This window comes from Bubalus kerabau, chromosome X (genome assembly GCF_029407905.1).
Source record: "Bubalus kerabau isolate K-KA32 ecotype Philippines breed swamp buffalo chromosome X, PCC_UOA_SB_1v2, whole genome shotgun sequence".
Taxonomy (NCBI): domain Eukaryota; kingdom Metazoa; phylum Chordata; class Mammalia; order Artiodactyla; family Bovidae; genus Bubalus; species Bubalus kerabau.
Window position 1 is genome coordinate 87,671,763 of NC_073647.1, and position 15,984 is coordinate 87,687,746.

Below are 15,984 nucleotides of genomic sequence, written 5' to 3' on the forward strand. Positions count from 1 at the left end.
TTTGCTGAAACCCCCTGTTGTCCTGTTGCACACGTAGAGGAAAGTAGATAAGCCGTGCCTGTTAGATACATGGTAAAACAGTTCACAGCTGTTGCAACCAAAGCCTGCATTCTTGTTTGAATGTGGTTAAGCTGGGAAACTGATGTGTGGGTGTCTATGGAAACAGCCGCTCAAGTGAGACATAGAGAAACCAACTTGTAAAGGGGATGTGCTAACTCCAGCCTCCTCCAGCAATAGCAAATGATAATTTTCTGTGTTTGTCAAGTTGTATTTGGAACTTCAAATTTTCTTTCCTACAGACTCATTTGTTGGACTACCACCTTTCCCTTGGCTAAAAAGGGTACTCAGGGTTATAAGTAAATTTTGCAGGCTACAGTTCCAGCTATCTATGTATTTTCATAAAGACATAATTCCTTTGACCATGACCCTTTAAAATGTAGCCCTTCAGTTTCTTTGATGGTGCAAAGAAAGTAGGTCTTTAGTAGGTTAGAAGAGAATGACAAGAATATTAGTATTGCAGGTGGGAACTTGTTTTCAAGTCATGATTATTCAATTATTAGCAGCAACTAAGGAGGCTCTTGGAGAAGGCGATGGCACCCCACTCCAGTACTCTTGCCTGGAAAATCCCATGGACGGAGGAGCCTGGAAGGCTGCAATCCATGGGGTCGCCAAGAGTTGGACACGACTGAGCGACTTCACTTTCACTTTTCACTTTCATGCATTGGAGAAAGAAAGGGCAACCCACTCCAGTGTTCTTGCCTGGAGAATACCAGGGACAGGAAGCCTGGTGGGCTGCCGTCTATGGGGTCCCACAGAGTCGGACACAACTGAAGCAACTTAGCAGCAGCAGCAACAAGGAGGCTCTACACCTTGTGGGAGTCAGACTGCCTGGGATCTTAATTCCAACTTTGCAATTTAATAGTTGTGTAACCTTGAGAAAACTAACCCTTTTTTAACCTCGATTTTCTCATATATGAAATGGTCATAGTAATAGGTCCTATATCTCACAGGGTCTTGTGATGATTTAATGAAATTTTATATATATATATGTATATATATATATATAATATAAGGAAATATATTAATAAATATATACCATCATCATCACATCTATATTACCATCCAGGAAAATCTAAATAAACTTGCTTCTCCTTAGTGGACTTATCTATAAATTGGCAACCATGACCTAGGAGTGTTGAGAGAAATTCCAAATTTTACTAATTCTAAGCAAACATAGTAATCTCTGAAGTGTGTGTGAACTGAAGGGTATTTATTGATAATGAGAAAATATAAAAGTTATCAAGTGACTACACGCCTCATTCAAGGCCTCTTTTCTGGGGTGAAGCTAACTCTAAGAGTGAGAATATGTGCTTATTTTCCAGTTTTTTCTGAGTAAATTAATCTTTGTTCTCTCCTACACTGACATTTCTTCAATGATTAATGCATACTCACACACTAGATTCCAGAAACAGTGATGCCATCAGAGTCTCAGCTCTGATACTCTAGATGTTCTAGATGTCCTAGAGAATATAGGACTTGGATAACAGATATTTTTGTTCTCGACATGATATGTTATCACAGAGAAATCTGGGATGGAATGTTTTTCATATTCATTGATAAGACAAGCCCTGCACTTTCAGTGGAATATCAAAAGAATTAGAAAAATTTTGGTGTTTTTCTTGGTTGCCTTTTAATACCATTTTAACTTTTCTCTGTAGTATTTATTTATCAGCATTGTTAGGTAACAGTTTCAAAGACCCTAAAATTAAACTCTAATATCATAGCTTTCTGTAGTCTGGGGGGTGAGGCTTGAAGACTTCAGCTTTTTATTGTGTTTGTTTGTATTGAATCATATACCTTTATCCAAGCCAGAATTAACTAGATATATATGGGATTATGTATCAATATTTAACTTAAATGGGTCTTCAGTTGCTTAAAGCTCCTGAAAATGCCACATATCTTCCTTATGATTATTCACAGAGCCTTACATAAGTTTAGCTGCCAACTCTCTAGAGCTAGGCATCACTTGCCACTATTTCTTATGTTGAATAATGCCGCAATTTCTTCACCAATTCTTTGCAGTTCACCAGCAGAGGGAGTCAGTAGCTGTATTCTGTGGTTTTTCAGAAATTCCAGGGTCCACAGTGGGGGGGAGGGGGGGTGGTTAATTTGTTTTTGTTTAAAATATCTGTCGTGTTATGCTCATGGAGTGATTATCTGAGAAACTACAAAGTTGGCAATGCTTCTGAGGATGGGATTGTTTTCCAGTCCCCCAAATAATATTTTATTTGCCCCTAGAAAATATTTCCGGCTCAGAGAAAAGTTTTTTTTCTTTTTTTTTTTTTTCATTTTCAAAGGAGAAAACATCTGGAATGTTAGTAATGAATAACTGACTAACGACTGAGTTAAGTCCATTCTCTTATCCCCACTACAATTAAACACACACCTGTGGAGGACTTCCCATGGGGGGGGGGGGGGAAACAAACTTATTTAAACTGCCAAAACTCTTGTTTAAGAGAGTTAGCTCATTAATAATACCTTGCCTTGGTTGCTGATTTTGATGTCTTTCTTACATATACACATGCACCTACACACATGTGCATATTCTCTCAACAACAAAGAAATAAAAGTTTTATTTAAATTATTTTACACTGGGCAGAAACTAAAATCCAAACAGTTTGGAAAATTGCTTCAAACCATACAATTAACAGTTAAAGAAATAGAACTAGATCAGTTAGGGTGAGAATAATCTCCCTGTCAAGTCTCAGTGTCTAATATACTCTTGATGTTTACAGACTAAAGCCCCTTGTGACTTAAGGCATACACTAGATGAGGGAATCAAATGGATAGAAAAAGAAAAACAAACATAAAACTAAAAAGAGGCATAGACATTAGAGGGTTAGAAAGCCAATGGCCATAGCCTCGTGGCTCTCTTGCCAGCATTTAGATGCATATTTCACTTTAGTTATAAGCTAGCCTATTAAATGGAGAAGGTGATGGCACCCCACTCCAGTACTCTTGCCTGGAAAATCCCATGGACAGAGGAGCCTGGTGGGCTGCAGTCCATGGGGTCTCGAAGAGTCGGTCGCGACTGAGCGACTTCCCTTTCACTTTTCACTTTCATACATTGGAGAAGGAAATGGCAACTCGCTCCAGTGTTTTTGCCTGGAGAATCCCAGGGTCGGGGGAGCCTGGTGGGCTGCCGTCTATGAGGTCACACAGAGTTGGACACGACTGAGGTGACTTAGCAGCAGTAGCAGCCTATTAAATAAAATTTTCACAACATTAAATAAAATGTTTCACAACATTCCATTTATAGATATATTTTTTTTTCTATAGCAAGAAACTTCTTCAGCATATTTTCTACCTCATAAATAAAAGTCAATCTCAGTTGAATCCTTTTCAGTGATGTGGAACTTATACTTTCATAAACAACCTGTTTAAGAACTGCTCATATGTTCTATATTATAAATGGAAGTCCATCTCCACCTAACTTCCATTTATTGGTCGTATTTCTTTCATCTGTTACATTAAAGGATTAGCTTCCTGCACTCTTATATATGACAACCGTTATTCTATGTACAGACAGCAAGAAGTCTCTTTCCTCCCCTTGTCCAGCATCCCCAGGATGTTCATCATTAGTTTCACCATATATATACTTCCTTAGTCAAGCTTTCAACCTCTCAATATATTAGTCACCTTCCTCTGATTATTTGAATTCATTTAAGTATGTCATAAAATGTGACAAAAATCTCATCTGACCAATGTGGACTAGAATGAGAATGGCACCATCTTAATTGTGAGAAATTAATATTTCTTAATATATCAAAGCACTTTTCTTTCTTATAGATAAACAAATTATAATGTGGAGTTTTCACACTCAATTAAATCTATGTCTTAAATATGAATTATCATGTCAGAACTTTTCATATTGTTGAGTCTAAATGCTATATGTAAATTAGTTAGAGTTTATGTTTTTGTTTTACTCAGAATTTTGCAATATTTAAATAATTTTAAACTACTGATTATTATTTTATAAATACTTATAGCAAGCATTATTATTACAAAATATTAGAAGCATTAAATTAGAATCAGGAAATGAGAGTCAATACTAACACAGGATTAAGAAATTACAGCTGACAAAAAGAGAAGGGACAGAAACACTCTAAATATATACAAGAATTAAAGAAGCAATGTTAGTTCAGAGGCACTCAGTATTGGAGCAAACAGCTCTGCATACCTCATGAAAATTTCACTGTATATGTAAACTACACAGTGAAGTACCTGAGCAATTAGGATAGACTTATGTTAACTATCTTCTACTTAATAAGGCAGATAAATAACTATCTTTAGAAACAACCCTGCTTAAAATGTATTTGGTGTTTGTAGCAGGTTGACTGGTGCCCCCTCAAAATATGTCTATGTCCTAATTCTTAGAACCAGGGAATGTTACCTCTTTGGGAAAACAAGGTATTTCACAAGTTAAGGATTTTGAGATGAGGAGGTCATCCTTAATTATCTGGAAGGGCCTTAAATCCATTAACAAATATCCTCATAAGACAAGAAAGGATAAGATATAGACAGAGGAGAAGGCAATAAGAAGATGGAGACAGATTCGAGTACTGTAGAGAAAGGCAAGGAAGGTCAAGAATTATGACCAGCCACCAGAAACTAGGAGAGAGACATGGAATGGATTCTACCCAGATCCTTGGGGAAAAAAAGTGCAAGAGCTCTGCCAGTGCTGATTTGGGGCTTGTGAGCTGCACAACTATAAGAAAACAAATTTCTGTTGTTTTAAGCTATGTAGTTTGTGGTAATCTGTACTCCAAACATAGAAAACTAATACAGTACTTAAAGTGCTAAGTATACTACCTAGAAACTTTATTTACATGGAAACTGTTAAAAACTGGATAAATGAAGCATTTGTGGGTAAAATAATACAAAATACTGTGAATCATAGGACCTGAGCAACATAATATTATTAATGTTTTAAACATTAAATAGCATTTACACAAATAGTACTGAAATGAAATTTCTTCATCCATTCACTTATATATCCATCCTTCCATCTGTTCATCCATCCATTTAGCCTTTCAGCAGCCCAACATTTACCTAACAATTATCGAATTCAATCTTAATCAACATCACAGCATGATTTCATTCATCAATGTTGTTAACCATAGACACATTTTATAGACTGATAATTTCAATCACCCAGATATTTGTAGTCATCCATACATTGAGAATCATGAAGTTAAATCAACTGAGTAATGAGCTAAAGTGTTTTCTTTCTTACAAATGTCTTTTTTAAATAATTGGAGTGTAATTGCTATACAATGTTGTGATAGTTTCTGCTGTATGACAATGTGGATCAACTATAAGCATATATATATCCCTTCCCTTTTGTGCCTCCCTCCCACCCCTCACCCCCCCCATCCCCCCTCACCCCCACCCCCCCCAAGGTGATCACAAAGCACCAAGCTGAGCTCTTTGTGCTATACAGCAGCTTCCCACTAGCTATTTTATACATGGTAGTGTGTATATGTCAATGCTATTCTCTCTCAATTTGCCCCAATCTCTCCCTCTCCCTTGTGTCCACAAGTCCATTCTTTATGTCCGTGTCTCTATTCCTGCCTTGCAAATAGGTTTATCAGTACCATTTTTCTAGATTTCAAATATATGTGTTAATATATAATATTTGTTTTTCTCTTTCTGGCTTGATATCTTGTAAATGTAATCATAATCTAAAATGGCCCAAAATGCAGTTAAGAAGGAAGCAAAAGTAATTATGTTTTATATATAGCACACAAGATAATCATAAGCTTTGAATATTCTGAAATATTCTGAAACCCCCAAGAAGTGGGAGGAAGAATACTTTGTGCTTTTATTCTTTTAGTTTATATGTTTTGTATATTATGTTTGCTTCACTTAAAATATGCTTTTTTACTTACAAACAAGAATAATCATGTTTGGCCAAATCAAGATAAGTAAATTGGAGAATAAGTGAACATTATTGCTACCCGAGTTCAAGATGATATTGGCAATAAAGGAACTTAATTCATTATTCTATCAATGAAATACATAGAAAGTTTTCCTCAAACATGAAACTAGCTATCTTCCAGAAGTAGTTGGCCAGTGACTGCCCATGAGGAAGACTTCATCAATCTAAAGTAAAATGAGAAATTTGGGAGAATGTGACAAGTATTTTATAAATTTAAAGCATTTAACTTAAAGACTTCTCCTATCTTCTCTGTTTATTTTCTTCCTAATTTTTGGTGGCTATTATTTATTTTTATTTACTAATCTATTGACAAAATAAAATATCAGCAATCCCATGCCAATACCCATTTTTCCATTCACTAATTTATGAAATTGGAAAAAAAAGTTACTGGTATAGAGAAAAGAATGATGATTTTGGAATCAGAAAACCTGGATTGTAGTGCTAGTTCTGCTTCTAGCAAGTAAAGTGATAACTTTAGCTCAATATCTTAACTTCTAAGGATCTTGGTTTCATCATGCAAATGGAATTATCATTGCTATGGTGATTAGATAGAGGTTTTTTATTTGGGGTCCTTACATGAGAAAACATCTGAGAAAGCATTTCATGAACTGTAGTGTTAAACAAAAGGAGTTTCATTTCATGTAACAAAATTGAGGGAAACTCTTTGTTGTAGTCAAGTGCTTTTATAAAGGTACAGGAAGATGTTTTGAATGCTAGGTGAGCCTGTACTCTGTAAACTGTTAATTCTTCCTGTAGATGTCTTAGTCAGGAAAATTTGTGGCTTATCATACCAAAAATCAGCCTATCAGATAAAATCCTCTGTCAATAAGCAGTAACCATTGCAGAGCATTATAGAGATTAGCCAACTAGAGTCAGCACTGTCAAGATCTAGTATACTGTCAGACATTTAGCAGATGCTGACAACAACAACAACAACAACAAATATTTGTGAAAAAAAAAATTGGGTCTTCTCTTGTGGCTCAGCTGGTAAAGAATCCGCCTGCAATGCGGGAGACCTGGATTCAGTCCTTGGGTTGGGAAGATCCCTTGGAGAAGGGAAAGGCTACCCACTCCAGTATTCTTGCCTGGAGAAGTGCATGGAGTCACAGAGAGTTAGACACTATTGAGCAACTTTCACTTTCACAAAATATTTAAGCTTGGAGTGAATATGAGGGAGGGTCAAACAGAGTTTAATTATTTTGATAAAAAATAATTATTTTACAAATAGCACTACAGTTTATAATTTCACATTTAAGTTTTAGTAGTTGTTAGTTGTTAGTTCTGCCAAAATTGTGCAAAAATCACCACTAATTCCAGTAAATTTTCATTACTCCAAAAAGAAACTCCATATCCATTAGTACTCATTCCCTATTTCCTCATATCCCCAGGCCCACGAATGTGCCTTTTGTCTCAATGAATTTTCCTATGGTTGATATTTCATGCAACTAGATTCATATAATACATGCCATTTTTAGTCTGGCTTTTTTCACTGATTTTGAGGTTCATCTATGTCTCATAGAATGCATCATATTTCATTATTATTTTTATGGTCAAATAGTATTCCATTATATAAATATAGCATTTGGGTTGTTTCCACTTTATGACTATTGTGAAAAATGTTGAAATGAACATTCATGCATAAATATTTGCATAGATGTATCTTTTTAATTCTCTTTAGTAGAGATCTAGGAGTAGAATGCCTTGTTTATATGATAACTCTATGTGTAACTCCTGGAGGAAACATCAAATTGTTTTCCAAAGTGGATGCAGCATTTTACATTCTACCAGTAATATATGAAGGTTCTGATACTTTCACTGCCTTTCAAACATTTGCTATTATCTCATTTATTATAGTTATCTTAGTGGGTATTAACTAGTATTCTGTGATTTTAATTTACATTTTCAAATAACTAGTGATATTTAGCTTATTTTCATATGCTGGCTTTTGTATATCAACTTTGGATAAAAGTCTATTCAAATAATTTCCCATTTTTAAATGGATTATTGGATGTTTTATTCTTGAGTTGTAAGAGTTAGTTAAACAGTGAAATCTACTATTTTTGGATGAAATGCCCTGTTGATATAAATTATTTAAAATTTGCATTTCCTTATTAATTTTCTGTCTGGATGATCTGTCCACTGGTGCAAGTGGCATTAAAGTTCCCCACTGTCACTATATCACTGTCAATTTCTCCTCTAATAGTTGTTAGCATTTGTGTTATGTATTGAGGTGCTACTATGTTGGGTGCATATATATTAATAATTGTTATGTCTTCTTCTTTTTGCCTTTTCATACTGTTAAGATAAAATTGCCAACATCCATCGCATCATAGAAAAAGCAAGAGAGTTTCAGAAAAACATCTACTTCTGCTTCATTGACTACACTAAAGGCTTTGACGGTGTGAAGCACAGAAAACTGCGGAAAATTCTTAAAGAGGTGTTAATACCAGGCTGCCTTACCTGCCTCCTGAGAAACCTGAATGTAGGTCATGAAACAACAGTTAGAACTGGGCATGGAACAATGGACTGGTTACAAATTGGGAAAGGAGTACATCTAGGCTGTATATTGTCACGCTGCTTATTTAATGTGAAATGCTGGGTTGAAAAGCTGGAATTAGAATTGCCGGGAGAAATATCAATAACCTCAGATATGCCAATTTCACCACCCTAATGGTAGAAAGCGAAGAGGAACTAAAGAGCCTCTTATGAAGGTGAAAGAGGAGAGTGAAAAAGCTGGCTTAAAACTCAACATTCAAAAAATGAAGATCATGGCATCCAATCCCATCAGTTCATGGCAAATAGATGGGGGAAAAAATGGAAACAGTGACAGAATTTATTTTCTTGGGCTCCAAAATCACCGCTTCACATGCAGCCATGAAATTAAAAGACACTTGCTCCCTAGAAGAAAAGCTATAACTAACCAGAGACATTACTCTGTTGACAAAAGTTTGTATAGTGTTTCCTGCCGTACATTAATGTGAATCAGTCATAGTAATAAATATATAACTCCTCTCTCTGGAGCCTCCCTCACTTCCCCTACATTCCACCCCTCTAGGTCATCATAGAGCACCAGGCTGTTCTCAGTGTGTTATACAGCAAGTTCCTGCTAATTATCTTTTACACATGATACTTTATAAGTTTAAATGCTACTTTCTCAGTCTATCTTACTCTGTCCTTCCTCCACTGTGTCCACCAGACCATTCTCTATGTTTTTGTGCCCATTTCTTCTCTGTAAATACTTTCATCAGCATTATTTTTCTAGATTCAACATATATGCCTTAATATATGATATTTCTTTTCTTCTTTCTCACTTACTTCACTCTGTATAACAGGCTCTACATTCATCACCTCACTAGAACTGAATCAAACTCATTCTTTTTAATGGTAGAACAATATTCTATGGTTATATATGTATATACCACAACTTCTTTATCCATTCATCTATTGATGAATATTTAGATTGCTTTCATTTCCTGGCTATTGTAAATAGTGCTGTAATGATCATTGGGGTTCATGTGTCTTCTTGAATTGTGGTTTCCTTAAGGTATATGTCCAGTAGTGGGATTGCTGGGTCATGAGGTAGTTTTATTCCTGATTTATTAAGGAATGTCCGTACTGTTCTCCATAGTGGTTGCACCAATTTACATTCCTGCCAACAATTCCATAGGGTTCCCTCTTGTCCACATCCTCTCCAGCATTTACTGTTTGTAGTTTTTTTTTGTTTGTTTTTTTAAATGATGGCCATTCTGATTGGTGTGAGGTAATTGTAATTTTGACTTGCATTTCTCTGCTAATAAACTTTGTTAATCATCTTTTCATGTATTTATTGGCCATCTGTATGCTGTATTTGAAGAAATGTTCATTTAGATCTTTGGCTTATTTTGTGAATGGGCTTTTTGTTTTTCTGATATTGACCTGTATGTGTCCTTTATGTATTTTGGAGACTAATCCTTTGTCAGTTGCTTCATTTGCATTATTTTCTCCAATTCTGAAGCTGGTCTTTTAATCTCATTTACTGTTTCCTTTGCTGTGAAAAAGTTTTCAAGCTTAATTAGGTCCACTTTGCTTATTTTTATTTTTATTTCTATTATTCTAGGAGATGGGTAAAAGAGGATCTTGCTGCCATTTATGTCAAAGTGTATACTGCCTATGTTTTCCTCTACAAGCTTTATATTTTCTGAATTTGTGTTTAAGTCTTTAATCCATTTTGAGTTTATTTTTGTGTAAAGTGTTAGGAAATGCTCTAGTCATTCTTTTACATGTAGCTGTTTAGTTTTCCTATCACCACTTATTGAAGAGGCTGTCTTTCTCCATTGTATATTCTTGCCTCTTTTGTCAAAGTTAAGGTGTCCACAGATGCATGGCTTTAACTTTGGCTTTCTATCTTGTTCCATTAATCTATATTTATGTTTTTGTGCTACTTCCATTCTTTCTTGATGATTGTAACTTTCTAGTATTTTCTGGAGTCAGGAAGGTTGATTCTTCCAGCTCCATTCTTCTTTCTCATGATTGCTTTGGCTATTCAAGGTCTTTTGTGTTACCATAGAAACTGTGAAATATTTTGTTCTAGCTGCTGCTGCTAAGTTGCTTCAGTCGTGTCCAACTCTGTGCGACCCCATAGACAGCAGCCCACCAGGCTCCCCCATCCTGGGGATTCTCCAGGCAAGAACACTAGAGTGGTTTGCCATTTCCTTCTCCAATGCATGAAAGTGAAAAGTGAAAGTCAAGCCGCTCAGTTGTGTCTGTCTCCCAGTGACCCCATGGACTGCAGCCTACCACTATGAAAAATAACATTGGTAGTTTGATAAGGATTGCATTGAACCTGTAGATTGCTTTGGATAGTTAGTAATTTTCATAATATTGATTATTAAAATCCAATAGCATGTTATATCTATCAGTTTAAGTAGTCTTTGATTTCTTTCATCAGTGTATATCTTTCTGCATATAGATATTTTGCCTTTTTAGATAGATTTTTTTCCTAGACATTTGATTATTTTTATTGCACTGGTAAATGGGATTGTTTCCTTAATTTCTCTTTCTGATTTTTTTTAGTTACTCTATGGCATGTGGGATCTTCCTGTACCAGAAACTGAACCTGTCCCCTGCATTGACAGTTGGATTATTTACCAGTAAGCCACCAGGGAAGCCCTATATCCATTTTTGGTGTATCTGTGCAGAGGAAGGTGAACTCCACCTCTTATTCTGCCATCTTGAGAGTCTCTCCTTGAGTATATTCTTTAAAATTAAATGTAATTGAAATAGAGGTAATAGTTTCTGTAATTCATTGGTGATTTGCTTTAATGTGCTTGGTAAAACACAACCTTTGTCAGTCTCATTTAATTTTTACATTATGGAATATTTTCTGAACTACATAATCCAAATCTTGGACAACTTTGCTGTGATGACCTATGAAAATTTGCCTGAATACTTTCTAGGGATTTGAGAACACTTAATTGAGAAGGAAATCAAAGGCAAACGTAGTAGCTCTTTGCATTATTCTCCCTAAAATGATGGAGGTAGTTACCCATTTTATCATAAGGTGCGAACTATGACATAAAATACTAAATTCTGAAATGACTGTCTTGTGAGCTATGCCTGTACTGCTAAAGTTTGCACTGCTATTTTACAATCTAGAATAATTTTGTGGTGACCTAAAGACAGGGATATTTTTACCTTCATACACCATGGCATAAAGACTTTTAGTAACATTTCTAATTATTCAGACAATACAGATAATTTCATAAAACTATAAAACTTTAATAATGGAAAGATCTGTACAAATCATAGTCTAATTATCTGAGTTTACACATCAAAAAACAGAGGTTCCAAAGACTGTTAAACCTCCTAAGATTATAGTAGAAATCTATTGATTATAATAATAACATAATAGAGTTCAGAAACATAATTTGTCACAGGACAAAATACTGTATGAAAGCTAACTAAACTGTACATAAAATTTAAAGACTTATGAATTTCACTTTGCTTTTCTATAAAAGTGATGGTAAGAGAAAAAAGCGGGAGAGCTTAACCTAATTTGTTAAAATAAGCTTGTTTCTTACTACAGTGATCCAAATAGCTAGCATAAATCTCCATTTTCACTCAGACACATGCCTATAAAAATAGAGAAATGAGCTTTTTACTCCTGATGAAACTTACCCTCAGAATCAGAGACTCAATCATCTATTTTAGTGATATCTTTTTTAAACCTCGTTTTAGACTAATGCCTCTCTTTAAAAATAATAATAATAATACAAAGCAGACTCATGCCCTCCTTTGCATGTGTGTTAAGTCACTTCAGTCGTGTCTGACTCTGTGACCCCATGGACTATAGCCCACCAGGCTCTTCTCTCCATGGGATTCTCCAGGCAAGAATACTGGAGTGGATTGTCATTTCCTTCTCCAGGGGATCGTCTCAACCCAGGGATCAAACCTGTGTCTCCTGCATTGCAGACAGATTCTTTACCACTGAGCCATATATATGCATATAAATAAATAAATAAATACATATATATATTACCTTGGAAACTAAACACAGAAATTTATGTATAAATGTACATAATTTTGACCATAAGTTATCTAGATGGTAAGCTCATAATGCCCAGCTAGTACCTGGCACTAGTTGTTTGTCAAAAAATATTTGTTATTGGATGGATAAATAATAAAATTGTGACAGAAGAAACAGGTTTAAAATGCTCTGAGAAGCAAATATGAGGTGAAAGTTGAGACAGTACCATTAAGCTAAACTGTTATTATTTTCTTCATATCCCTAGTGCCTAACACAAATCATGTTGCATGGTATTCATTCAATATTTAACTGTTTAATCAGTGCAAGTATTAAGACAAGTGAATTTCTACAACTTTTCTATTCTAGTTAATGTTAAAGCTACAAAACATTGTAGATCACTTTACTTATCATGGCTACTAATTTGTTTTATTTTCATAGTCAAACAGGAAAAGGAAAAAAATGCTTCAAAGGGGGAAAAAAAAACTTTGCAAATTATTTATATTAAGTACATTATATTATTAGAAACTACTTTTCTAAATGCACATGCTTCTCCAGAGTTCTAATGATCCTTACTCACCCTCTTGTCTCCAAAACCCATAGTTCTTCCCCTACCTCTTCATACTTATGGCAGCAATTTTAGAAGACACTGTTTATTAATTCCCAGAGGTATCTGAAACTGATAGAAGTAAATAAAGTCAATGACATAGGTTGTGATGAGTCTAACCAGTAGACAAGGAAACTTAAAAGGGCTCAACCCAGAATTCCATCTCTTATTCTGGCTACATTTTATTTTCCAAACTTCTCTTTAGTTATGAACTATTTAATCATATTGCTAAGTAAAATTCAAATTGCATTTCCAAGGTTATTATATACAAGCTACTGATTTGCAGTAAACTATTGAAACTGAGCAAGACCCTATGGTCTTTGCCCCTCATGTCCTCAATCTGCCTTTTGTCTGTGGAAAAAAAAAAAATAGCCAAAGAATGAGTTTAATCACAGAAGTGAGAACATGCAGAAACAAAGAAAAACAGTTAAAGCAGACCAAATGTTAATAGTTTAGTCATTGAGCATAGTCAAGGATTTTTAGTTCATCTCAAGGACTATAGACAATATTCTGAGCCATATCCTGTGAGCAACCTTATAGATAATGAAACCCCACCAGGTGGAAAAAGTTAACTACATAATGACCAGACTTTAGACATGAGATAAGCTGTCACAATTCCAAGAATTAGCCTCAAGGAAATGGCAACTATCCAACCATCAAACAGTTAATTAGAAGATTAACTGTACCTGAAACAATCAAGTTGCTGCTGGCCAGACCACCAATGACCAATCTCAAGATACATATTTCTACATGTAGCCACCTCCCTCAGCCTATAGAAACACTTATTCCCTGATTGTTGGGGTGGGGGAGAAAAGTCAGACTTTTAAAAGGCATTCACCCTGACCACTCTGGGTTGCCAGCATCCAAAATAAAGCAAACTTTCCTTTCCACCACCCTGTCCTCTTTAATGGCTTTTGAGCAGTGAGCAGCCGGACCCCACATTCAGCTACACTATCTCAGTTTAGAAGATTTGCTAGTAAATAATTGTCTTGCTTAACTCAGAGCCTAAATTGAGCAATGGCAGAGGTACTGATGGGAATTTCCCTACACCTATTAAGTCAAGTTCAGACCCCAAATCCGGAACCCAATATAGTTTGTGTTAGATAAGAAAGGATGATTGCAGTATTTTATACATATTCAGAAATTATATACTGGAATTATAGTTGATAAATAAAGAGTTAGAATGTTCCATGATTCTTACCTTAAATCCAGCAGTGATTGGATTCTTCAAAATGGTTTTTAAATACCTCTGCAAGGTCCCATGGGAGCAATTATCAGGTTGGATGGATTCATAGAGGACTAGAGAATTTCCTTCCCAAGCAATGTCTTTGAGGAAGTTCATTCTTTTTCTTTGAGTTTCTGTTTAATATGGGGCTTCCCTGGTGGCTCAGTTGGTAAAGAGTCTGCCTGCGATGCAGGAGACCCAGATTCTATCCCTGGGTTGGGAAGAGCCCTAGAGAAGGAAATGGCAACCCACTCCAGTATTCTTGCCTGGAGAATCCCATGGGCAGAGGAGTCTGGCAGGCTATATAGTCCATCGGGTTGCACTGAGTGACTAAACCTAACCTAACCTTAACCCTGTTTAATATTGTTAGGTACATTTATAATGCTCTTCTTGGCCTAATTCTATTTCGCCTTAGGTGTAGGCTTTACCTTGGTTTTAAATCATGTTTAAATGGATTTGGAATACAACCAAGTATGACAGCTTAAAACCAAGATGAACAGATTGTTCTCATTGAGGAGATATTAAGTTTTTGAAGTATGCAAAATTCAAGTGTCACACTATTTTGTAAGACTAACATTTTGATTCAGAGTTGTGTCTATTGCAAGAAAATTAATTTGGACTTTTAAAAACCACTGAGTCAACTGGTAATTTAAACTACTGGTTACTGGTGAAACCACTGGCTTAAATTCCTTTTTATTTTGTTTATTATATCTTTCAACTTAGTTACTGGAAATTATTAAATCAACTAGATCTTTCAATTTTTGTTTGCATTAGAAGGACTATTTATCTAAGAATATAGCAACTGTTCTAACAAGCTCTCTGCTAGCTGACACAAATAAGTTTATAGGGACGGTCTTGCTATTCAAAGTTGCATGTGGTTGAGAGTGAAAACATAGTTACGTCTAGATTTCCAGTATTGCTCTGCCACCAATTTTCTGACACAAACAAGTTATCCTACAGTTCAATTCTGATACTACACAAAGTTAACACAGACCCCCACAAGAGCAAGTCCTTCATAAGACCACCAATACTTCAGAAACTAACCACAAGTTTCATATATGTTCAAGTGATCCCACTTCTGTTCAGCTGGCTGCAATTTGGGGCCTCTAACAATGCCCCTAGGCTAAATAATTCACTAGAATGATTTGGAATTCAGGAAAGTGTTCTGTTTACAATTATTATTTTGTTATAAAATATACATATGTGTATCAGATAAGGATACATAGGGCAAGGTCTGGGAGGGTTCTGAGTGCAAGAGTTTCTGTTCAAATAGTCAGACAGTGCCAACTTCCCAGGATCTCAATATGTCCACTAACAAGGAATCTCCTCCAAATCTCAACTTTCAGATATTTTTTCCAGTTTTAACTATGAAGGCATGGCTGATTAAGTTGTCAAGTTATTGAACTGAATCTGCAGCCTCTTTTCCCATCCTGAACATTAGTCTGACTCAGAGTTCCAGCATTCTAATCATATAATTGCTCTTTTTGGTGACCCATCCCCCATTATGAAGCTATCTAGGTACTCCTTCATAAGTTAATTTATCAGCATAACAAATATACTTGTACCACTCTGGAAACCCCAAGAGTATTTGAAGTTCTGTGCAAAGAACAAGGAGAAAAAAACCATATATATATATCTATTTCTATCTA

General features: G+C 35.5%; 1 long non-coding RNA gene across 1 annotated transcript in view; it reads right to left on the minus strand.

Annotated features, from left to right (window-relative positions):
- Positions 1-13,163, minus strand: part of LOC129639133 (uncharacterized) — a 73,474-nt gene extending 60,311 nt beyond the window's left edge. Inside the window, exon 1 of the long non-coding RNA XR_008708210.1 lies at positions 13,084-13,163. This is a non-coding gene — a long non-coding RNA (uncharacterized LOC129639133). The remainder of the gene's footprint in view (positions 1-13,083) is intronic.
- Between the last annotated feature and the right edge of the window lie 2,821 nt (positions 13,164-15,984).